Source organism: Rutilus rutilus (genome assembly GCF_951802725.1).
Source record: "Rutilus rutilus genome assembly, chromosome: 24".
NCBI classification, from domain to species: domain Eukaryota; kingdom Metazoa; phylum Chordata; class Actinopteri; order Cypriniformes; family Leuciscidae; genus Rutilus; species Rutilus rutilus.
Genome location: NC_140228.1, coordinates 27,012,641 through 27,038,382, shown reverse-complemented (window position 1 = coordinate 27,038,382; position 25,742 = coordinate 27,012,641). Strand labels below are relative to the sequence as shown.

Genomic DNA, 25,742 nt, shown 5'->3' with positions numbered 1-25,742 from the left:
AGAATTGCGAATTGGAAAGCTCCAATCATAGCTGTTTTTAGCATTCTCAATGTTAATTCGAATACTGAGATGTAAACTTAACGACGTCAAACGTTACTGCGTTCAAAAGCGAGTCGAGACTCTCGTGCAGAGCTTTACTTGTGTGGTAAAGAGATGCTAATCAAGGTCCCATCATGGTTAGAACGGGCGACAGCAATACAGAAAGCTCTTTAGGCAAATTACTATTCTTATTTTATGGGAAAAGTGCTAATAAATAATTTGCCTGAGGATCAACCAAAAACTGGAAGATGTCCCACCTTATCCGAACACCACAGGTTCATTAGTGACGTTTTCCGGTCTTGGCGTTGACAACAACTGTGTGGCATTATATCCTCCTCTTTACGTTCATGTTCCTGCTACGAATGCTCGGTTAAAAAATGCTCATTGGTTTAACAGGTAATCCTGGCTCTGCTCTTGTAACCCACTGTAGGGTTCACCACTCCCCTGAAACCTGTTACTATAACCTGAGCATTGAAACAGAAGAGTGTGCACTGCAAACCTGACACAAATGAGGTCTACAGATGTCTTAAGAAAGCTGCAACCATTGCGGGAATCGAGCTAGACCGCACCTGAGAGATACTGCAGAAGTCTAAGAGTGCACAGCTTCCTCTCTCCATTGTGTCTAGATGAAGAGAGAGGGTGATCGAGTCGCTCACCACTTCCGCTGTAACGTCTCTGCCCGCCGCCAGGGCCTGACAGGCACACAGCGACTGAGAACTGATAAATCCTGCTTTTGTAGGACTCAATCCAAGATGGCATCAAGGCTCGTCCGAATCCAATGTTAGCTTCACTTCCCGTCTCCTGAGAACCTTCAGCTGATCGTTTTCTGAAGGCAGCATAGATGTATCCTTCACTGCCTTTGATATCCCACAATCCTGTGCGTTTCATTCGGTGACAGCTGAGCTAGAAAAATAAAGATGGCGTCTGAAAGTTCGGGCTGGTCATCGGTTTGTGTAAATGTACATTTTTGATCAATGTTTTCCACTTATGATGTAATTTCAAGCGAGAAATCACTCAGTTTTCACCAAAGCTCGCTCTATTTTGCTGATGATCATTAAACCGTTTCGCCGCCTCAGAAGTCTGTCTGAAATCTGCTTCGTGAGCAAACGCTGAGTGATGAGTGACAGGCTCGGACCACCTCAGAGATCTGAGAGAAGCTTTTATCAGAGACACTGGTGATCCTGAGAGAGGGGAGTGATGGGTAATGATGAATGGCAGAATTAATGAGGGTTAAATTACAGAGCGATGCCACTTTTCACGGCATGGAATGTACGTTTGTTTGCATCAATCATTGTGTTATGGATATACATTTCACCTAAGGATCAGTAAAGTATCCATCCATCAGTACTGATCACATTGAACGTCTCAAGGTGTCTAGACAAACGTTCTCCTCTTTTTAAGACAACATTAAAAAAAGGGGGAAAAAAAAGCATTTACCTTCCCTAAGGTCACACACTTCAGAATTTAAGGGGTGGGACTTCAATACTTTGATATTACCTGCACCTATTTTACAGATGAATCATACATATGATCACGGACATCTATTAAAGTGGTCAATTTTGATTTCATGGCTACTTAAAACTAGGCTTTTACATTTAAACAGTGTTTACATGTAAGTGTTACTTTAGTATTATTTATATAAAAAAAATTAATTGCTTTTATTTTTAAAATCAGTTTTAAATTTTCATTTTACTTATGGTAATTTAATTTTGTGCTTTTGCATGTTTTTTTTTAATCATTTTATAATTGTTAGTAATTTTAGTACTTCAAATTTCAGTTAGTTGCTCAATGCAACATTTCTAATTTCCGTTTTTCATCTAATATTTAATACATCTAATAATTTCATTTTAGTTTATTTCAGGTAATGAAATTAATATTTAAATTAATTAACACAATTTTTAACTGGTTTCAGATGATAACGCTGGTTACTTCAGTAAATCTAGTAAATTTAGATTATCTGTATTTTGGGAAACTTACTTAACTTACTAAGGCCCCGTCCACACTACTGCGGTTTCGTTTAAAAGCGGAGACCTTTTGCTACGTTTGCACCTCCCGTCCACACTAAAACGGCAAAAACGGAGACCCAAACCGGAGAAGTTTAGAAACGCTGCCGACCCGTTTTTCGTTTTGAATCTCCGGAGGGCGTTTTAGTGTGGACGGGTCAAAACGGAGGACTTTAGAAACGATGACGTAGTAGAGGCTCACGCTCGGCTCTACGATTGGGTGTCATCAGTCATGGTGTATATCTTTGCTAGCAGCTGTTGTGCAAGTAAATTCTGCATTTTACAATGCTATAACTGCCTACATGCGCCGGAGGCAAGCTATTATTCGAGCGATCTGTGACAATTGCCGTGTGCAGCGGTGGTATCGACCGTACGTGGAGCGTCGGTTTTGGGTTAACCCGAGAAGAACCAGCGCATGGTGGGATCATTTTATCAATGAAGTTGTGTTTACACCGGCACGCGCATGCCCAGTGTTGGTGAATGGTCACGTGATCCGCGTTTTCAGTCGTTTTAATGTGGACGGAGATCAATTCTAATACGCAGAACGTATTCGTTTTAATTCTCCGTTTCTAAACTAAAACGCAGTAGTGTGGACGTGGAGGTGAAAATCCAGCTTTTAATGTTTATATGTCTATGTTGTGTTTTTAATATGCTTTAAGACAAACCATGTGTAAATTCATAAGTCAACACCATTGCTGAGTATTTTCTCCTTAAAAATGCAGCGAACTAGCCTGGCAAGCCAGACCTACATCAAGATGTTAGGTCTGGCAACTCACCATAGACAGGGCTCAATCCGAGGGGCGGGATAAACGGCTGTCTTTCAAATTCCCTCTGCACGCAATAGGACAGCGTTTCAACTAACCAGAGCGTTTTCCCAACAGCGGAGCTAACGTTAGTTGATAGATTCAACTTTTGCCATATCTGGCCAGCAAAACTACGAACACATCTTCCTTTTTTAAGAATGACTTAAGTGCTGTTCTTTGTTCTTTTCTCAAAGAAAAGCTTAACTCCAATTCCTCCAGAGTCGCAGCCAAAGCTGATTTGAAAGACCGCTGTTCGTCCTCAGCCATTCTTTGTTTTCAAGTAGCAGGGAATTCACACGGAACCGTCACAACTCTGTCGTCATTATGTTAAGCCCGCCCACTGACTCTACACACGATGTGATTGGCCTGACCAGAGTTTGGTTTTTCCAGCTCAAAAGTCAACGGAGAGTTGCTAGACGACTCTGGAAGCAAAATAAATGTTGCCGTCTAGATTTCTAGGCAAGCAGTGAACCAAAGACAGTCTCAAAAACGCGGGTTGAAATCACAGGGCTCATTTGCATATTCATAGAACCGCGCATACTAAATAAAGCAAGGGTGTAGACTAGAGTTACATTCAAGCTATTTTAAGGCATAAAGAAAAGAAAAGAAAAAAACGTTTAAATATGTACTTTTGGTGATCAAAGATGAGTTTTAAGGGATACAATTATTGACTACAGTGTTTTAAGTACATACAAAGCACAATATATTCACAATATATCACCAGCTCCAAAAAGCAAGAGCAAAGTCCGATTTGTGAATGAATCAATCTTTTGGGCTGATTCTTTTCAATAATCCTGTTGAATCAGTTCACAACTTGCTCTGAACGACTCAGGTCAGAGCAAGCCTCCACTGAACTGGTCATCTCTGACTCAAAAAGGGTCAAAAACAAAAAACCAGGAGTTATATGATCCTCAACCGTGCGGAGAATTCGACTGACGGCGTAATAGTTTATTAAACTTAGAATCTCTGTACCAACATACAAGTCCACTGATTCAAGAATACATCATAAAACTTCAAATTCCACTTCATGTCTAAATACTGACCCATCAGACTGGACTGGACAGTGGTTTATGAGGAAGAACTGGTCACTCTAATAGACACAGTACAGGCCCGGCGCGAGCTCCTAGACGCTGTAACATAATGCCTCTGACAGGCAGCTCAAATCACAGGGCTCTGGAGCTGGAATGCAATCCGTGTGTTTTCCCCTCCAGCACTGGCTCACTTCCTCTGACACATCACACACAGTCACACACACGGCTTTAAACTCTCCAGCATAGCCGCAGGATTTAAAACACATTTAGACAGTGAAACCTTTAACAATACTCTACAGGAGGTATAGCCTACATTCTGTTTTAGTACACTTTCACTTTATCTGAAGTCCACATCATTTAGTCAGGGTTACTGTAACCACAAAACAGTAATTTGTTTTGGCATGTCCATTTTACTCCCTCTATCGGTCTGTGCGGACTAAAACAATGTTTGTGCTACTGCACCTTTAAGACTGTTATATGTAAATTACTTATTTTATGATTGGCTAACACTTTCACATGTGAAATAAGTATTAGGTGCTGATATGTAAATGTGGGCTCATACTCACTCTGTGTCCCCAGAGTGTGTCTGTGAAGTTTTAGCTCAAAATACCCCACAGATATTTTGCTATAGCATGTTAAAATTGTCACTTTTTGATGGTGAGCAAAAACGCACCGGTTTGTGTCTGTCCCTTTAAATGCAAATGAGCTGCTGCTCCCGGCACAGGGGGCGGAGCTTCAGAGCAGGAACAACCATTTTTAGCTCAAATGTGTGAGGCTTTTGGTGTCAGCCACTTAGTTATTTTAGCAGTACAAAAACAGTCTTAGTCTCAGTTCACATATCGCATCTTTTGCGCGCTCAAGTTCGTTATTTCACACGCGGCAAGCACGTTCATAATGGAAGCGATGCGGTCGCGATGCGGTCGCGATGCGACGTTCTGGTTTTTTCCAGACGCAGCGAGATGAAAAAATCTCCACAAGAGCACTGCAGGTCATGTGACAAGAACCAATCAATCAGCTTCACCCTTTCCGTAACAAAATTGAAAGCTCAGTCAACATGAAGGATGGGGTGCACCCAAACACTACGGGTGTTTTTCTCTTCTCCGTAAATAAATCTTGAATCTAGTTATTTACCTTAGAGGTCTGCTACCCGACCCGAGCCTGACGGGTCCCGAAAAACTCACGGGTTTCGGGTCGGGTTCGGGTTAATGTTTAATGAATAGCCTCGGGTTCGGGTTTGTAACTTAAAAAAAAAACTATATAGGCTATACACATATGCCGTGTGCTTGGCTGTGTTGTGATCGTAATATGAGTACGCGAGAGAGAAAGTAGGCTCGTGCGCAGTTTCAGCCGTCCTCCTCTGATTGCGGTGTTGTGGCCCGAAACGGTGCGCACGGGAGCACACGCGCAAAACAGTTTTGTAAAATGATACATGAATCATTTTTATTTTATCATATATCATTTTACAAAACTGTTTTGTGCTTCCGCGCGCGCTATTTCAGTCACAACACAGCAAACAGAGGACGGCACTGAAATCAACTGTCGATGCTGTTCTCTTCCTTCATAACTCGTACTGAGAAGGATATATTTGTGTAAATATTTGTGCAACTGTGCAAACTTTGTTTTGAAGTTTAATGTTTGAGTTCCAGGGAATATGTGACTGTTTCACCTGTTGAACCACATCAAAGTTTCGTAATTAGTAGTCTAAGTCCGTGCTTTTTCTCTTTTTTTTTCTTGTGTGCTGACTGATGAGGGGCCGCTGTGCTTTGGTGAAACGGTGTTTGTACATGTAGCCTATTTTTTTTATTATAGATGCAAGCAATCATAAAATACAGCATATAAAAAAAAAAAAAAAAGAAGGTATTTACTGTGAGAAACGGACCTCGGGTTCGGGTTGGGCTGGGGCTTAAAATATAACCATAATGTTCGGGTCGGGTCAAATGATTTCGGGCCACTAATTTACCTACAGCAGTTAATGATTCGGAAATCTCGTACATTCACAGGAAATAGTTTACTTCTGTTTTAAAAACAAGTTGGAAAGTGCACAAGTTGTATGTTTTGGATGCCTTTTTAACTATTTATAACTTGACAGCTCAATGCACGTTTTCATTGTATGGGAAAGAGCAGCGTTAGGGCTCGTTCACACGCGTTTCTGCTTTGAACACGCAAGGTCTAGAGTTTTTAAAAGTTGAACTGATTTTAACTTTCGCGCAGTGTTTTTATAACGCCATGTCAAGACGCTGCAAAAGACGCAAGATGCGAGTGCAACATGTCCGTCTAGTGCGTTTACATAGAAAAACAATGGAAAAGTAGCGCATTGGAATAGAAAACGCGTTCTGTGTGAACGGCCCCTTAGCCAACTCCTGAATATCTCCTTTTGTGACCCACAGAAGAAGAAAAAAATCATATGGTTTGGAACAACATGACGGTGAATAAATAAATGACCATTTTCATATTTGGGTGAACTATCCCTTTAATTCAAGAGAGCAGGGAAAACCTGTTTTCCATAGGCACTCGTCCTATTTTCCAACTTGCACAACCTTAGAAAAGCTCAAGTTTTAAAACCAATTCATCATCTTTAAAGAAGATCTCTCTGTGTGTGTGTATCATCCAAGACCAAGGTTCAGACATCTCATACCCCCTTGTCAATGAAGACGACCATATAATATCAAAGCAGCTGAACACACAAAACTTGATCATCCAATAGTCATTTATGTGGCGCTAATGTTGACGTGAGGTTTAGAGGAGAAATCCAGGCCTGTTGATTTAGGCAGAGTTGGAGACTCGTGCTGCTTACGCAAGTGTGTTAAACTGGATGGCCACGCTGAAACACACATTCAGTTCATCAGCCTCATATAGGGCTTCGTCAGGGGACGACCACTTGAGACAGACTAGAGCAAAAGTCATACGAGGAATCTGCTCTCTTCACAAAAGGACCTTAATATCTTTGGGCTGAAAACTCCCTCAGGGCTTCCTTTGACATTTTCCATAATAAAACCACTCATGATCAGACTTATGATCGTGCTAACAGACCTCCAGTGTCTTTGAATAGTTACTGCAATTCATATTTTAACAAACCCCTAACCCCAAGTAAACTTCAGCATGTAACTCGTAACTCGTTAGTACGTGATTTACTCAAATCACGTGACAAACCACTCACGATTGCACAATAAAAGTGCAAAAATCCCTTGAAGTGCCTTAAACAATGAATGCGCATCATTAGCATTAGTTCGCATGAACACGTTTTCTTCACAAAATGTAAAAATCCAGCAGTATTCATAATCTAATTTATAGTCAATCGCCAATAAAAGCACTAATAAACGGCAAGTTAAAATAAGGACAGCTTTTACATCTCAATCTGGAGTCTTTTTAAGGCCCCTTTGGCATTACAAACGAATTAGACCAAATGCATTAAACTATGTGGTAACAGCATGATCATAATTTAACAAGCCATTCCCCCACAAGGCCTATAAAATGAATGATCCCTATCCCTATTTGTGAATACAAAACGTCCCCGCCTTTTCGCAGAGCCATATTTTTGCTTATTGGCATAAAGCCAGGTAAATCAGTCTTTAGGCAAGAAGGCTTAAACAAAGTAGTAGCTTATCAGTTTAAACTGTTTACTGTCAATTCTAGAAGAAAAAAAAAATAGTTTTTTTTGGGTCAAAATCACCTGGTTTAAATAAGGCTGAAAGATGCTATACAACCTTTAAATTCTGAACAGATTTCAAAACGCTATGCAACATACACTTGTAGACTGTCAATGGTTACAAAGTTTTTTAGTAAGAACTAGACATCATACAGTAAACAACGGAAGTCTGGAATACACTACACAATTATTGCCCAATCTGCAATCTAGATGAGTCAACTCTAGCTGTCAAAAGATGCTGAGTTGACAGATTTGATGACCACAAACAAATTTTTTTCCTCAGGTGTTTTATGACTGCATCCAGTCAGAGGATATCGTACATGTGTGATATTTTGAGGTGATTTTAGAACACTTTTTTTTCCCCATCTGTCATGTGTCTCCTTGCAACAAAGCACATGTTTCTGCATGAGTTTGTGTTCGGGAACAACTTTTGGGGAAATTTTGGTGGTGTGCTGCAATCCTCATATGTTTAAGTCTATGATGCCCAGTTTTACTTCTGTAATCATTTAGTGTGCAAATTCAACTACAAACTACTTAAACGGATCAAACTCAGACTTTCAGGTGACTCAAAAAGTGAGCCTGAAGTGAAAAAGGACCCAGTTTTTGTTCTCGTTCAAGTATGTTTAAAAAAAAAAGAAAAGCTGCCTAAAGGGATAGTTCACCCAAAATGTTTAATTCTGTCATTAATGACTCGCCTTCACGCCGATCCAAACATGAGTTTCGTTCATCTCTGGAACACAAATGAGGATCTTTTTTTTGATGAAATCTGAGTGATTTCATGTCCCTCCATTCACAGCTACGCAACTACCAATCTGACGCTTCAAAACGTTCATAAAGAGATTGTAAAACTAATCCATGTGAATTGAGCGGTTTAGTCGACATTTTAGTCGATCACTTTATATGATGAACAGATTTAATTTAGGCTTTAATTTATCAAGCAAGAAAAAAAAAAAAAAAGTAGGGTGGGGACTTGATTTTGTCCATGAGGAATTGATTGAATGGTTGTGGTTTTCTATTGGTGGATCTCATGTGAGTGACAGGTTGCCCCGCCCTCATGCCAGTACATACATCATCAGAGAACAGATGTCACTGCAAGAGGGAGGGAAAGTTATTTTGATTAAAGATAATAAGGGAACATGAATTTAAAAAACAATGATGTGCACAGATAAGTCATTTACAATACTGCAATATTCCTTAAAAAAAATAAGACTACTCAATTTTGATTTCACGGTGACCTTAAAGAATGGACGATAGCAAACGACAGGAATTCACTGCTGCGCTCAAATCTACTAATTTGTAAACCACAGAGATTTCACATCTAGAAAGCCAATGCTTTTAACAGGTGAAGTGGATAGCGGCTTTATCTTCCACTGTATCCTCTTATTTCTAACAGGTAGCAGTCAGTATCCGCGTTTCCATTACCCTTCAAATTGAGCAAATTGAAATTGCGAATTGAAAATACGGCCAATGGAAACACTGCAATTTCGCAAAAAAAAAAAACGTTTACGCTCGAACGAGGGTTTTTTTCAGGCAATTCGGAAAAAAGAAATATTTCGCAAAACTGCAATGGAAACAGTTTTTGCGCATTTACAGTCACCTGACGTAGATGACGCGGTGTGTTTGGACAGAATACGAGACAGAGTTCTTTATTAAATTCATTAAAAAGACAAAAGAATGACAGGAGGACTCTAAACAACAAAGAAATGCCACAATCAAGACCTCGGAGCAGAAATGAGTGAGAAACACCCAGAAACACTTCATATGTGCCGCTCACAAGTATATGGTGCTTTCCTTGCCATTAATGCTTGAATAACACACATAGATTTACTTACATTAATAATAATGGCCAGTGCAGAGGCTGGGATATACATAAACCTACTAACATCCGTCATCATGATTGTTGGAATGACTTATAAAAAAACAAAAAACAAAGACGTTTTAGTCACATAACATCGGTTAATGGAAACGCCGTCATTTCGCAATAGTTTTTTGTCGACATTTAGGAGAAAAAATAAAAAACACAAAAGTTTTGCGCAAATCTGTAATGGAAACGCACCTAACGACCCCTGCCACAACGGCAAACAAGCTGCCAGGACACATTACTAGTGCACTGAATCCTACAGCAGTGCATTCAAATTCATCTTCATCACAAGAGTGAACAAGATAAGTGGAAACCAGTCAAACACGCCAAACACCTGTTTTTCTCTTGGCCTATTTAAAGATCAAGGTCAAATGCTAAAATATTTCAGTTTCTCCATTTCTCCCGCTCAAACACACAGGTGACGCCCGGTTTCATGTACACTGATGTTATACAAACCCTATAGTAGAACCCTATAGTACACACACATCGACTTGAAAGTCAACATGAAATGTTAACCATAATTGTTTGTGACATTATCAAATTTTCATATGATAATTGCTGAAGCTTTTATCACGGTATATGGTATTATCGCGATTCACAATACTGAAATAAGTTGCAAAAGAAGTGTTGTCATCATAACAGGTTGAATAACTTTTTTCTTATAACAAAAAGAACAATGAATGGGACAATGATTTGTCGGTCCACACTAGATGCGATGTGACTGCGAGATGCGTCAAAATCAATCAAAACCCACAGCCAATCAGAACAGCGTGTGGGCGGAGTCTCGTGGCACCAGAGAGTAATCCAGACGGCACTCGCAATGAACAATGAAGTTATAATGTAAGGGATAATGTGCTGTTATCTCAGAATAAACCCCAACAGGGTGATGAGGACGGTCTTGCATCAGCCTCGTTTATTCTGAGATAACAACCGGCTGGATGTACATTATCCCACTTATTACACGGCTACTTGACACACAAGTAAATAATTAGACAAAATATTGATCAGAACGAAATATTTTATTACAGGTAGGTCTTTAAACGCAAAGCTTCTTCCGCGGAGAGAGCAGTTGCTACGCAGCAAGTTCAATCGAGACGGACATTTTAGGGATACGGTAAAGTCATATCACTTATTACACATTTCGCCATATAAATAATTATGGGGATAAGAGATATTGATTTAAAATGAAATTGTTTTAAAATCATACTTAGTTATCTTATATTCCAACAGTTTACAAAACAATAGTCACAAAATGGCAGAAGCTGCATTTGTATGAAACGAGAGAGAGTCCACGATACTGGATGGCATAATTACTGTACACAAAATATTTATTCGACTGAGTTTTAATATTTTATTAGCTCACCAAAAGCAAAACTTCCAAGAAGAAAAAACGTTCCTAGCAAGAGTATAACGCTGTTTTCAGCGGTTGTTAGAGGAATAACATACCGCTGGATGACGCGATTGACCAATCAGAATCAAGTATTCCACACAGAGCCAGGTAATAATCTTTCTTAACATTAGTTAAAAAATACAGCGAATCATAGTGAGTTCATGTTAGCTCAGGTCCAGCTGATTTTATGTTTCCTTCAAGTTATCTGAAAAGATCAGTCGACATTATCGACAATATAAAATTGTTGACATTTTTATTTTTATTGTTGAATAAGCTTGTGATCTCATGATATTGTAAGGGCCTGCAATAGCACAGTTTGACCAGTGGGGCACTGTAGCGCAATGTAATGCAGCCCACATGAAGGCAATCCAATAGAAGAAAAGACAGCACTTCGGAGAGCAAACGAAGCCGAACCAGCAAAGTTTAATAACAGACAAGACAGAGCAGGTTACTTTTGATGTCAAACAAAATTCTGTCAATTTTACAACGAAATTCAAACAATAAATGTGGTTTTGGCACTCAATGTGGCGTGACAGATCGTCTCTTCCTCTATACAACTAACGTTAGTTATAGCACAAAATAAATATAGATGAACATCAGAAGGTATGTTGAAAACAACAGTACAACTCACTGAAATGATTCATGTCTCATGTAGGCCTAATCGTTCAATCAGTGTATTAACCGCGGAAACACGTCAATAAAACAGCTTAAATATAAGATGTCATGTAACATTTACCACAGGAAACCCATTCAATGGCCATAAACTTAATGCTAGCTAGAAAACCCCCAGAGAGGAGCATTTACCAAAGCTGAATAATCCACCCCTATCTGACAAGAGTCTGTGAGTGTTTGCAGGCTCAAATAGGCGATGAAAGTACAACACTGAAATATAAAGAGGAAACGACACAACAGACTCCTCCATCATGGTTTTAATCAAACCACAATAAACTATGAGACGCTAACCAATCGAATCTCTGAATACAGAACCGAAAATCGCATGATAACCATAAATACATTTTCTATTACCACTTTGTTCTCCATTAATCCTCCTTTAAAACATGACAATGCATAAAATTAACTTAAAACTGTCTTTTACAACAGTGTTTGTGAAACAGCTTCACAGTCTTGTCAACCACACAGTATCATTGTTTCTGTGTTGCAGATATTAAAATGATCACAGAAGTACTGGGATAAAAGTTTACAGCTTGGATATATAAACTGATGAGGTCTACAGAAGCGATCAAAATAGAGCAAATCACCTTTTGAACATGACTGGTCGCTTCAAATAATGATTGTATCGATTACGTTGTTGCGCCACCAGGGGGCGACAAGAGACTTAAAAAAATATATTTGTCATTGAATTCAACAGATTCGTTCAAAAACGCTGATTCATCCAGTAATGAAACAAGTGAAGTCTTTATGAGCGAGTCATTGATTCATTCATTCAAATTAATTAACATAATTAGACTGCAGCACTTAACATTGTCAAAACCTCTTGTAAATAACATGTTATTTTGTTTAGTTGTCTGTTCAGAAACGTGGGATTCGTGATTCTCTGATTTATCCAGAATCGTGCAGATCTACTAAATAGACAAACAATATTTTCAATATTTACGTGCATAATTTGACAACATTACAGGTTGATTGGAAAATGACGCACAATAAAATATTCTGTTCACAAGTTATATTTACCTTGTTTTTTTCTTTATTTTCTTTAACATCACGTCTAACATCTCAAGCTCTTCTGACATTTATCTTCTTGGTAAAGAAGTACACAAAGATTTGGTCAAATATTAAAGGCAAATGAATGGTCATGGTGGAAATGGCAACGACTGAGTAATAATTTGTGTAAAAATGTACAGTATAATTTTTCACACAATAAATATTTAAATGGTTAAATGGGTTTGGTCTATTTGACTGTGCAGATCATCAGTTTTCAAAATAGATTGGATTTCATAGTTTATGATTGAAAATCTGGGTCTGAGACTAAAGTAATCTATAAATACAATGCATTTGAAAACGGCATCGTAAGTATTTGCACTATTACAGTGAATTGTTACACAGCACAAGAAAACGTTTGTCAGTCCCGTATTTTGTGCTTAATACGGCTGCGTTCATACAGCAGTGTGTTTTTGACGAGCTGCCGTGGGTGTTAAGGCTGCGTGTTGTCAAAAGTACCGACATCGGTACTGAAATGTAAAAAATGTGACGATACCAGCATTTCCCTCTAGCATTTTGAGCGCTGTTGAGGCGTTACACCGTGTCCTAACCAGACGCGATGCCATAAGATTCCAGCGACAAATAATTTGTCTGTCCAAACTAGACGCGAGATGAGTCAAAAATCAATCAAAACCCACAGCCAATCAGAACAGCGTGTGGGCGGAGTCTCGCAGCACCAGAGAGTAATTCCAGACGGCACTCGCAAGAAAATGGATAAGGCTACATAATCAAATTCACAAATATTGCACAATTTAAACATTATTAAAAATACATAGGCTGAGTTACTAAAACAATCTTTGTCAAAAAATGCACTTGTTTGTTCACAGTTTGAACGTTCTTGTTCCCATTTGTTTAATTTCAAGATCTGAGGTGAATTATCGAATTGTTGCTTTTACAGCTACAAAGCTGGAGCACTAAATGATATTCAAAGTCACATTACACGCTTTTAACATTAAATAAAGCACATAAACAGTACCTGAGATTATCATTGCCACAATTTGTGTTTGTTGTTCCAGCGCGACGTCGCAGAAAAATAGAAACCATTTCTAAAATAGAATCGTGGCGTCGCGTGTCGCGGTCGCGGCTGGTTAGGACACAAACTCTGATTAACATGGAAAATAACCTTTTATCGCGTGTCGCGGCGGCGCGTGTAGTTAGGACACGGTGTTAAACGCCTCTGATTGATAAATCTGATACATGTCTGTGATTGGCCATTGAGTTCACGCGCTCAACATTTATAGGGGCTTTTGCACCGGTTAGTTCTAGGAACTTAGGCCTCGTTTACACTGTCAGTGAAATGTGACCCAATTCCGATTTTTTGCTCACATGTGACACAGTGTTCTATGACAGTGTAAACAGGAGAAAAACGCATGCATTCGGAAATTTCGAGATCGGTTTCAGGCCTTATTCATATGTGGAAATAAATCGTATATGTGCCAATGCGACTCATGTAAACAGGCAGATCGGATTTTCTGAGGCATTAGGCAACGTCTCCACGGTTTAATGACGAGAGAAACCCCGACGCGCGTCTGCAAAGGGACGGATGTCGTACACAACAAAATTTCGGACCCACTGCTCCTCGTTAAAGCCAATATTTAAAGCCAATCTCCTCCCACCAGTCCTGAGAACTCTCTCACACACAATAACTGAAGCATATGTGCAATGATGGCACTTTTCGTCCTCCTTCGCCTCAAAATCATGGTGATGTTTGGCGAACTTCGCATATCGCAGAGCTAGCATCAAGCATAGTTCGCATCAGCCCATCTGTGCACGAGAATTTAACCCTTTAAGCATGCGCGATGTTTCAGATAGTATGGCAAGTGTAAACACATGAATCGGATATGGGTCACAGTTGAACTGTTATACATAGAAAGTAGACAGTAATGAAAAGTTATTAGCGTATGCCGTGTGGTTGATGTCCAGTGTCGCTAGTTGAGCAGAAATACATAATCATGTTTAGCTTGGTCTCCTCAAAGTCGTGTTGAATTTTCTCCTAAGCGGAAAGGTTAAGAGGCACATCTATCACTGTTTCCCATGTTCGTAGAGTTCGTTTCTGGAGTAAATATATAGGCTATAATCTGTGTGTTTACACAGTTAAAAAAAATGGCGGATGCTGGTGTTTTGTGTGTGTTCGGCCAATCAGCGTACACTAACATCATGGATAGTTCCTATAGTGCTGGTTTAGACCAAAGTAAAAGCTAAATTCATTCTTCCAAAAGGAGTTCCCAGAACTAAAATCTTTCCTAGATCCTGCGGGGCGAACGCGCCAAAAATCAGGAACTTCCGCCAATAGTTCTAGAAACTATGAAAAGGTTCCTCCGGTGCGAAAGCCCCTTATGTCTGTGATTGGCTACAATGATCAACGCTTCAAAAACATGTAGTAAATAGACGCTCTTCACCGAGCGCTTACACAGGTCCACACGGCAGCGTTTGAAAGCAGGCGTCTATCAGTGGATATATTAGGGATCCGCTGATAGACGCCTGCTTTCAAACACTCCCGTCCTATTTACAACATGTTTTTGAAGCGTTGATCATTGTAGCCAATCAGAGACATATATGTTGAGCACAGGCTTGAACACAATGGCCAATCAGAGGTGTTTAAAGGTGCTCTAAGCAATGTCGGGCGACATCACTTGTTGACTTTCGAAGTATTGTCAAACAAAACGGAGGCTAGCTCGACCCTCCCTCCCCCTCATCCCGCCCCCCCCCCCCCCTCATCCCGTAATTAAACAATATAATAATCAATTAAAAAGGAATTTATACCTGTATGATATTACGCTGTAGCATGGTTTGGAAAACGGATGAATGGATGATTCAGCTGCGAGCGCCATGTTCTGGCCAGACGCTGTAATTTATTCGACGCGCGACTATCACAGTGCATTATGGGTATTCTCTAGCCGTTGAGCCATACATCAGTTGTACACTTGTTACTGTGGTGCATTGTGGGATTGAATGAATGCACTCCGTAACGTCCACTATGGTTTCGGACACCACTACAAATGTCTGTACCCTCAAATAGTGCACGATTTAAAGGGACACTCCACCCATTTGCATTAAAGGGATAGTTCACTTTGAAAATAAATTTTGGTATGTTTTAGCTTACCTCAAGGGCATCCAAGATGTAGGTGTCTTTTTTTCCGCAGTAGTTTCAATTTGGATATTTTTAGGTCAAACCGTTCTTGTCTGTCAGTCATATAATGCAGGTCTATGGTCACTGGCTCAAAGAGCATGCACAAAGTCCAAATTAAAACAATTCCCCATCGTCCAAATTAAACAATTCCCCATCGTTAAGTACACATTGATGGCCTAAGACACGAAACGAGCGGTTTGTGTGAGAAAACGAACAGTATTTATATCGTTTTTACCTCTTGAAAACAGCACACGTCCAAATGATCTGACGGCGCGGGCGGGTATAGATATATACATAGATGTCGCCTTGGCTACGGTTTCGTTCCAATGAACTGCAGTAGCGAAGGCGACATCTAGTGTATATATCTATACCCGCTCGCGCCGTCAGATCATTTGGACGTGTGCTGTTTTCAAGAGGTAAAAACGATATAAATACTGTTCGTTTTCTCACACAAACCGCTCGTTTCGTGTCTTAGGCCATCAATGTGTACTTATGATGGGGAATTGTTTCATTTGGACGATGGGGAATTGTTTTAATTTGGACTCTGTGCTTGTGTTTTGAGACAGTGACCATCGACCTGCATTATATGACTGACAGACAAGAACGGTTTGACCTAAAAATATCAAAATTGAAACTACTGCGGAAACAAAGACACCTACATCTTGGATGCCCTTGAGGTAAGCTAAAACATATCAAAAATTAATTTCAAAGTGAACTATCCCTTTAAGCTTTGCATTGTTAGAAACCCAGTCATACTATTGAATGGTCGTGCAACACTCTCTCATTTTCCCCTGAGACGGGAGAAATCCGTTATTTACCTTTTACACTTCCTCCTACAATGACGCAAAAATCGTCATTTTGCGTCACTGTAGGAGGAAGTGTAAGAGGGGGGTATTTCTGTTGAGACTACAAGCACTAGTTCCTCATCTTTCCCAGGGGGCGGGACCCGCTCACGCTACAGACCTATTACAGATCAGTGAGTGGGACTTTACTCTCTGAAACTGAAAGCAATATCCTCCATCTTGTTTGAAGCTAAGCTAACAGGCGCTGTGGAGACAGATGTAAAGTAATGACAATAGCGGAGGAGAGTGCTCAATATGATATAGAAGAAGAGGATTTCGGAAGTCTGATGCTTGAATCAGGTGTTTGTGGCTACCTTTACAAGCCGCATTATAGCGAAGAGCAGCCGAGGCAGAAGACCTCCCTGCCGCGGACGAGGAGCCCGGACTGGCTCGAGTTAGGGCGGACTGGTGGCGCCGGTGATCTCACTATGCAACTCATAGACTGTAAGATGCAACAACGAACACAGAGATAGAGTCCGTCTGCGGCAAAGAATTTCAACGATGACAATTTCTCCTGGACGAAATCTCTGAATCAGACGAGGACACGGACGTTTGTGTTGAGAACTATCCTAGTTTCGCACCGCATATGTTCTGACTGAACATTCATTTCATTTCATTTCATTTCATTTATTTATTTTTAGAGCACATTTAAAAACAACCCTAGGTCGACCAAAGTGCTGTACATAAACAACAAAGGGATAAATACAACTACACAATATATTTTAGAATAACAACATCTGTTCAAGGGAACATCCAGGTACCATGCAATAATTCACCTTTTCGAAAGAAATACAAACGAGGAGTAATGCACTAATGAGTTCGCCAACTAACTAGACATTTTGTGTGAATGTGAAATGAATTTCAAGCTCTGGTGGTAGCTAGCCTTGTAGACGGAAGAGTGATTTCTCTTATAGGCAGATATGCGCTTTCTGGATTAGTGGGAGTGGCTTGCGGAGCTGTGCAATGTGGTGCATTGTGGGAGTTGTTGTCTTTCATACAAATGCGTCCTGAAGTTATTTTTTGTCTTTCCTCGGTCACGAAGGCACCAAATTCAAAATTTATTTTACATTTCGACTACATATATGACCCACTTTAAATAAAAAAACAATGTTCAAATGGGTGGAATGCCCCTTTAAGGGTATAGGGGACGATTTCAGACACAGCCACATTTTTTCAATTTCAGTACCAACTTGGTACCGAAGTCAGAACGATTTTATCCAGCTGATGAACAATAAAAACAACGACAGCCAATCAGAATCCATCCTGCTGTAACGAGCTCGAGCATTTAAAGTGACAGACAAGCGTGAGCTTATAAGAACAGACCGATATCGTCCGTTGGTATATAGCAGTCTTTATAGTTATCGTTCTTGGTATGAACGGGCCTTTATGGACACCACCATGTCGTTATGGTTAGTTAGCTAGCTAGAATGCAGTTGTGACTTCAGCTATTTGGGTTAGGGAAATAATCATTAGATTATTCAAATAAACAGAAAAATAATCAATAGATTAATCGGTTGAAAAAATTATTTAGTTCCAGCCATAAATGTGACCTTCATATAACACACACACACACAATTATTTTTAATAAAAAAAATAATCTCTGTGATATAAAAGTGGTCACGCATAAGAGTTTCTCCCCTGTGACCTCATTGTGTTTGCTTGAGCAGCTTTAACTATGTGGGCTTACTCAAGCAAACAGCATTACTGTGAAACAGAGAACAGAAACACGTGTTGAGTAAATGAGGGCAGATTTAGGCATTGCAGCAGTTTCCTGAGAAATAATACTTCCACCTTTCTGTGTCTGACACTTGCTTTTGTTTGCCAGAAATACAAGTAAATATACATAAAAGGCCAGTGCCCGCCTGCCGAGTCATTGTACACCATTAACACACACACGTTCTGGTGTTACTGCGATCGTAATAAACCTCAGTACTCAAGGGGGCGATAGAGTTGCCTTCAAATGTCTGTCCCATTAAACCAACGTGTTATTTAGGCAGTTAATTATATAAACATGTCAAGCAAGATTCTCTTTAAAATGCTGCTCAGCCATAACAGTAGTTACTGTACAACAGACCGCAGAGGGCGGGGAAACTTAAAAATAAATAAAAAATTATGCCGTTGGATTAAAAAGAAAAATATTTCTGACATTGGATACAATGCAACAACCAATAACAATTATTTTGCATATATAAAGTCACAGTGAAACAGAAGTAGCGACAGATCTCTTCAGATTTTTTATATTTTCAATAAAATAAAAATTTACTTTTTTCTTAACATTTGTTATATATCTTATTGTGAACTATGCATCCAAGCAGATGTTTCATTTAAATAAAAAAACATACATATACACACACACACACACACAATATTATATTATATTATATTTATATTTATATTTATATATATATATATATATATATATATATATATATATATATATATATATATACACACACACATATACATATATACACACACACACACATAGCCTACATACATAACCTACATACATAGCCTACATACATAGCCTACATACATATTCATACACATATACATACACATATATCCACATATACATACATAGAGAGAGAGAAGAGAGAGAGAGAGAGAGAGAGAGAGAGAGAGAGAAAAGAGAGAGAGAGAGAGAGAGAGATTTCATAATCTTTAATTAAAATATAATTTTATCCACTTAAACCTAGCCACTTTTTCAGAAAAACAAAGTAGAGAAAGACTTGGTTACCAATCGGTTAAAAAAAAAAAAAAAAAAAAAAGTGACTCGGTTTAAGTGGATGAAATTATATTTTAAATAAAGTTTGAGGTCAATATACTTATTATTTTTTAATTTTTTTATTGTGAAACATCTGCATGGAAGCATCGCTCACAATAAGATCAATAACATTAAGAAAATAGTGCATTTTCATTTTATGCCAAATAATACAAATAAAAGAGAAACATAGGCCTATATTTTATATTAAAATATATTTTATTTTTATATTCAAATGAGCAATGTATTAAATCCACAAGAAATATTTATAACACGTGCAGTTTTTAATCATCCAAAAAGCAAATATTCAGTACAGAGAAAAAAACAAGTCACAGTAAACCCGTATTTCAGGCCAAGCACAGTCTCAGCGCAGTCTCAGCGCAGTCTCAGCACAGTCTCATCACATCTTCTCAGCGCAGTCTAAGCGCAGTCTCAGCGCAGTCTCAGTCTCAGCACAGTCTCATCACATCTTCTCAGCGCAGTCTCAGCGCAGTCTCAGCGCAGTCTCAGCGCAGTCTCAGCGCAGTCTCAGCGCAGTCTCAGCGCAGTCTCAGCGCAGTCTCAGCGCAGTCTCAGCGCAGTCTCAGCGCAGTCTCAGTCTCAGCGCAGTCTCAGTCTCAGTCTCAGCGCAGTCTCAGCACATCTTCTCAGCACAGTCTCAGTCTCAGCGCATCGTCTCAGCGCAGTCTCAGCGCAGTCTCAGCGCAGTCTCAGCGCAGTCTCAGCGCAGTCTCAGCGCAGTCTCAGCGCAGTCTCAGCGCAGTCCAGGCCCCAGAAATGTAATTCTCAGAGATGGGGGACTCGAGTCACATGACTTGACTCGAGTCAGACTCGAGTCGCAAATTTAAGGACTTGAGACTTGCTTGACTAAATTAAGAAAATGACTCGACTTGACTTTGACTTGAGATCCAATGACTCGAGACTTGACTTGACTTGAACTGTATGACTCGAGAATGACTTGATATACATTTTTATATAAATCATCGCAACATCAATTGATGAACAAAATGAAAGCAACGGAACCATTGACGCCAGTCATCAGATTCTGCGCGTTTGCGTGACGCTGCACAAGCACAGAAAAGCGGTGAGCGCGCTAAATATAAAAACACAAGGCATCGTTGTCCCATGGCATCTCCCAGCATCGTTTCTTTTTGGATATAAAGACTAAAATTGACCATATTCATACAAGAAGATTTGCTGTACGCATAATAACTGGCAAGGGATATCGGACGACCATCACAACCTCGAACAGTCAAACTTCATTCACCACGTCTAAAAGTAAGCTATGGCTTGTTTAACCTGTTTGTTAATTTGACTTTCTTTAAAACTAAATCTTTAAATCTAGAGAGAATATTGGTCAAAACAGCATGCCTCTTTATACACAATTATGTTTTCAAATGTAGCTTAATGTTGTCAATATTCAAATGATAATTAATGATGGCATATGTTTTGTATAACATTTGCCACATTTCTTTCCAATCATGCTTTAAAGCCAAATATGTCGTTCTTTCCAATGACAAAAAACAACATAAAATGTTTTAATGTTTTGTCATGTTTTATGTTTCTCTTAAAGCAGGGTTAGATGTTATCAGGGGGTCGGGGGCAAAATGCCAGCAGAATTAATATATGCACCCAAAATTCAAAATGTGGTGGAAAAATTGCCCTAGTAGGAGTTATTTTTATAATTAGCCTAGGCGGATTTAACTTCATATTTAAAATATATATAACTTATATAAAGGGGATGCCAGTTTGAAGAATACCATTTGGTGGCATAGGAACCATTATACTTTTTGTGAATTGTTTTAATACCTTTTAATGGTCTTCTGCAATGTTTGAGGCATATTTATTTTTTCATGATTTAATGTTGGCCTAATTTCAGTTACATTTACATTTTAGGCTATGTAGTTTGAAATTTTATTTATTTTTTAGATTTTTATTGTAGTAACCACTCAGCTGTATGTGGAAATGCATATTTAAAAAAAAAAAATGTTGCAAATAAAACCATAGTCCACAACTTCTGTAGTTTTAACTTATTTTAATATATAAATTCAGTGAAATCATCAAACGTTTGAATGACTTGCCAGTGACTTGTGACCCAAGCTACGACTTGACTTGACTTGACTTGCTTGACATAAAGCAGTGACTTGACTTGACTTGCTTTTCTCAAAATTGACTTGGACTTGCTTGAGACTTGAAGGTTGAAGACTTGAGACTTGCTTGTGACTTGCACATGTGTGACTTACTCCCACCTCTGGTAATTCTGCAGCAGCGTTTGGCTGAGTGACTGACTGCACTGACAAAAGCAGAGAGAGACGGACACGTGTGGCAAATCAATGCCACGTCACTGAGCGCCTGAACAGCAGGTGTTGATCCGAGAGCCGGGGGTCGCAGGCACTGAATGAGGCGCTGTGTTTCAGGAGCACGTTTGAGGAGAGGAGACGAGTCCCCGCAGACCACAGACACATCGTCCAACTTCTGTGAATGCAGCTCATGGGGTGACTCTCCTCTCATGGAGGAAATGGCAAAATATAAATAGCTGCTTTCACCATTTTCCCAACCCTTTCTCCTTGATCCCGGGCCCCTCAGCTCAGCGGGATCTGGGGCCCCAGACAAAATGTCTCTCACTCATTCATCTGAGTTTGCTCTCTAGCTCTCTCTCTTTTTTCTTTTTTACTTAATGAGAGGCTGTGGAGAGACCTGTCAGTGTGACAATAATTACAGAAACTCACCAGCTGCAACTGGCCCCGGGGCCCAAAACATTCATACACACAACTGTGAGGTCATGGAAAAATCAGAAAAAAAAAACGAAAAAAATCCTGCTACTGTATCCCGGCCGTCTCACAGACAGTGAATACTGGGTTTACTTTAATAAGACTACAGTAGAGAATCAAATAACAGTAGTTATGACTGTTCATCCCTATAATTCAGATAATGTCATGCTCAGTCATACTGGCCACCAGATAAACACCAAACACGCCGGCTGACAGCACAGAGAGGGTATATTAGCAGCTGAGTCACTGGCTGGATCAGGTGTGTGTGTGAATGTGTGTGTGAAGAATTAAAGAAAGAAGGTGCGTCAAAATCCGCATATGCATTATTCTATGATAACGTAGTCAGTAGTCGGTACACCAGTGCCAGTAAAGCAGCAGCTCTCTGTACCACAGCAAAAACTGCTGAATGAAGTACTTTATAATGTCCCGTTTTGTCTCGTCCATTGGTTATCACTAGCCGCGTTTCCATTGCCCTTCAAATTCCGCAAATTGAAATTGCGAATTGAAAATACGCCCAATGGAAACTTCGCAAAAACTCCCATTTATCGCAAAAAAGTTTTTCCGCTCGCATGAGGAGGTTTTCCAGGCAATTCGAAAAAGGAATATTTCGCAAAACTGCAATGGAAACAGTTTTTGCGCATTTACAGTCACCTGACGTAGACGAGGCGGTGTGTTTGGACAGAATACGAGACAGAGTTCTTTATTAAATTCATAAAAGACAAAATAATTACAGGAATACTGGACTCTAAACCTCATAGATGTGCCACAATCAAGACCTCGGAGCAGAAATGAGTGAGAAACACCCAGAAACACTTCACATGTGCCGCTCACAGTATAAGGGGCTTTCCTTGCCATTAATGCTTGGAGAACACGCCTACGTTTCCTTACATTAATAATAATATTAATGGCCAGTGCGGTGTCTGTGATATATATATAAACCTACCAACGTCCGTTGCCATGATTTTTGGAGTGACTGATCGCGAGAGGAAAAAATGCCGTTTTAGTCGCATAACATCGGTTAATGGAAACACCGTCATTTCGCAATAGTTTTTTATCGATATTTAAAAAATAAAAAATAAAGTTTTGCACAAATCTGTAACGGAAACGTGCGTGCCTACTGCCTAGTGTCAATCATCGCAGTTTCTGATTCAATCTTGCATTTAAACACAAATGTCAGTCCAGTAACTTTGCAGTGGACTTAGCAGCATGACAATTTTAACCTGTATTCAGACAGAGTCAGACTGTAGATGGGTACACTCCAAAAAATGCTGGGTTGTTTTAACCCAATGTTGGGTCAAATATGGACAACGTTAGGTTAAAAAATGCAGTTTAAAAATGGACAAATTGCATTTTGGACAAAATCAAAAATGGACAAAAATGCAATTAAAAAAAAATGGACAAATTGCATTGGTTACATTAAAAATGTAACCCAACGGCTGGGTTTGTCCATTTTTAACCCAACGTTGGGTTAGTCCATATTTGACCCAACATTGGGTTAAAACAACCCAGCATTTTTTAGAGTGTAATAAACAGAAACCCTCCCTTTACAATCACTAAGGGACCGTTCACACAGAACGTGTATTTTCCACTCCGCTGCGCTACTTTTAGCGCAACTTTGCTGAAGTTGAAGTTGTTCCGTCAACTTTTTTATTTTTTTTGCACCAGTAGGTTTGACAACCCTGCTACTTTTCAAATGGTTTTCATTGTGAACAGCCGCTAGACGGATGCATTTTTATATATATATATATATATATATATATATATATATATATATATATATATATATATATATATATATATATATATATACATACAGTGCAATGCATAAGTGAATACACCCATGCTAAAGTTGACTAAAAAGAGGAATAAAAAATCATATTTTGGAAATTGAACTTAATGCCTTAATTTAAAAAATTAGGAAAAATCCAACCTTTAAGGACACCAATTTTCTTTGTGAATGAATAATGTATCGTAAATAAATAAATGTTCTTCCTTAAAATACATGGTGCATAAGTGAGTACACCCCTATGTTAAATTCCCATAGAGGCAGGCAGATTTTTATTTTTAAGTATTTTTTATTATTTTTTTTTAGGATACTATGCATCCTGATAAAGTTCCCTTGGCCTTTGGAATTAAAATAGCCCCACATCATCACATAGCCTTCACCATACCTAGAGACTGGCATGGGGTACTTTCCATAAGATCATCTCTCAATGCAAATCAAACTAGCTTTTAGGCTAACTGAAATAAAACCATGCCAATCTCTAGGTATGGTGAAGGCTATGTGATGATGTGGGGCTATTTTAATTCCAAAGGCCAAGGGAACTTTATCAGGATGCATAGTATCCTAAAAAAATAAAATAAAAAAATACTTAAAAATAAAAATCTGCCTGCCTCTATGGGAATTTAACATAGGGGTGTACTCACTTATGCACCATGTATTTTAAGGAAGAACATTTATTTATTTACGATACATTATTCATTCACAAAGAAAATTGGTGTCCTTAAAGGTTGGATTTTTCCTAATTTTTTAAATTAAGGCATTAAGTTCAATTTCCAAAATATGATTTTTTATTCCTCTTTTTTAGTCAACTTTAGCATGGGTGTATTCACTTATGCATTGCACTGTATATATATATATATATATATATATATATATATATATATATATATATATATATATATATATATATATATATATATATATTTTTTGCATTTATTTGATTAAAAATACAAACAAAAACAGTAATATTGTGAAATATTATGACAATTTAAAACAGCTGTTTTCTATGTGAATATATAGTAAAGTGTAATTTATTACTGTGATCAAAGTTGAATTTTCAGCATCATTACTCCAGTCTTCAGTGTCACATGATCCTTCAGAAATCATTCTAATATGATGATTTGATGCTCAAGAAACATGATTATTATCAATGTTGAAAACAGTTTTTTACATTTTTATTTCATGATGCTTTGATGAATAGAAAGTTCAAAAGAACAGCATTTATCTGTTTATTATTATTATTATTATTATTTTATTTTTGGGGGAAATAAATAAAATAAATCAATACTTTTATTCATCAAGGATGAGTTAAACTGATCAAAAGTTACAGTAAAGACATTTATAATGTTAGAAAATATTCTATTTTAAATAAATGCTGTTCTTTTGAACTTTCTATTCATTTATTTAAAAAAAAAATTGTACATGACTGTTTTCAACATTGATAATAATAATGAATGTTTCTTGAGCAGCAAATCATCATATTAGAGTGATTTCTGAAGGATTATGTGACACTGAAGACTGGAGTAATGATGCTGAACATTCAGCTTTGATCACAGGAATAAATTACAGTTTAAAATATATTAAAATAGAAAACAGTCAATTTAAATTGTCATAATATTTCACAATATTACTGTTTTTTTTATTGTTTCTTATCAAATAAATGCAGCCATGGTGAGCAGAAGAGACTTCTTTTAAAAACATTAAAAAATCTTACTGACCCCAAACTTTTGAACGGTAGTGTGTGTATATGTGTGTGTGTGTGTGTGTGTATATATATATATATATATATATATATATATATAATGTATGTATATGTATATATGTATTTATGTATATATTTTATTAAATAAAAATTTGACTAAATTTAAAAAGCAAATAACGAAATTACAAAAAAAATTAACTATAACATGAAAACTAAAAAACAATTCAAAACATTAATAAAACTATATTAACATTTAAA

The 25,742-nt window shown here is 38.4% G+C and overlaps 1 protein-coding gene across 2 annotated transcripts in view; it reads right to left on the bottom strand.

Moving 5' to 3' along the window:
• nck1b (NCK adaptor protein 1b) overlaps positions 1 to 25,742 on the bottom strand; it is a 66,240-nt gene that overhangs the window by 36,114 nt on the left and 4,384 nt on the right. The window contains exon 1 of one of the 2 annotated variants that reach the window (XM_084398754.1): positions 297 to 636. The exons of the other annotated variant lie outside the window; for it this stretch is intronic. The gene's annotated coding sequence lies outside the window, so the exon portion shown is untranslated. Of the gene's footprint in view, positions 1 to 296; positions 637 to 25,742 lie in introns of those variants that run through there. 2 annotated transcript variants of the gene reach the window in all.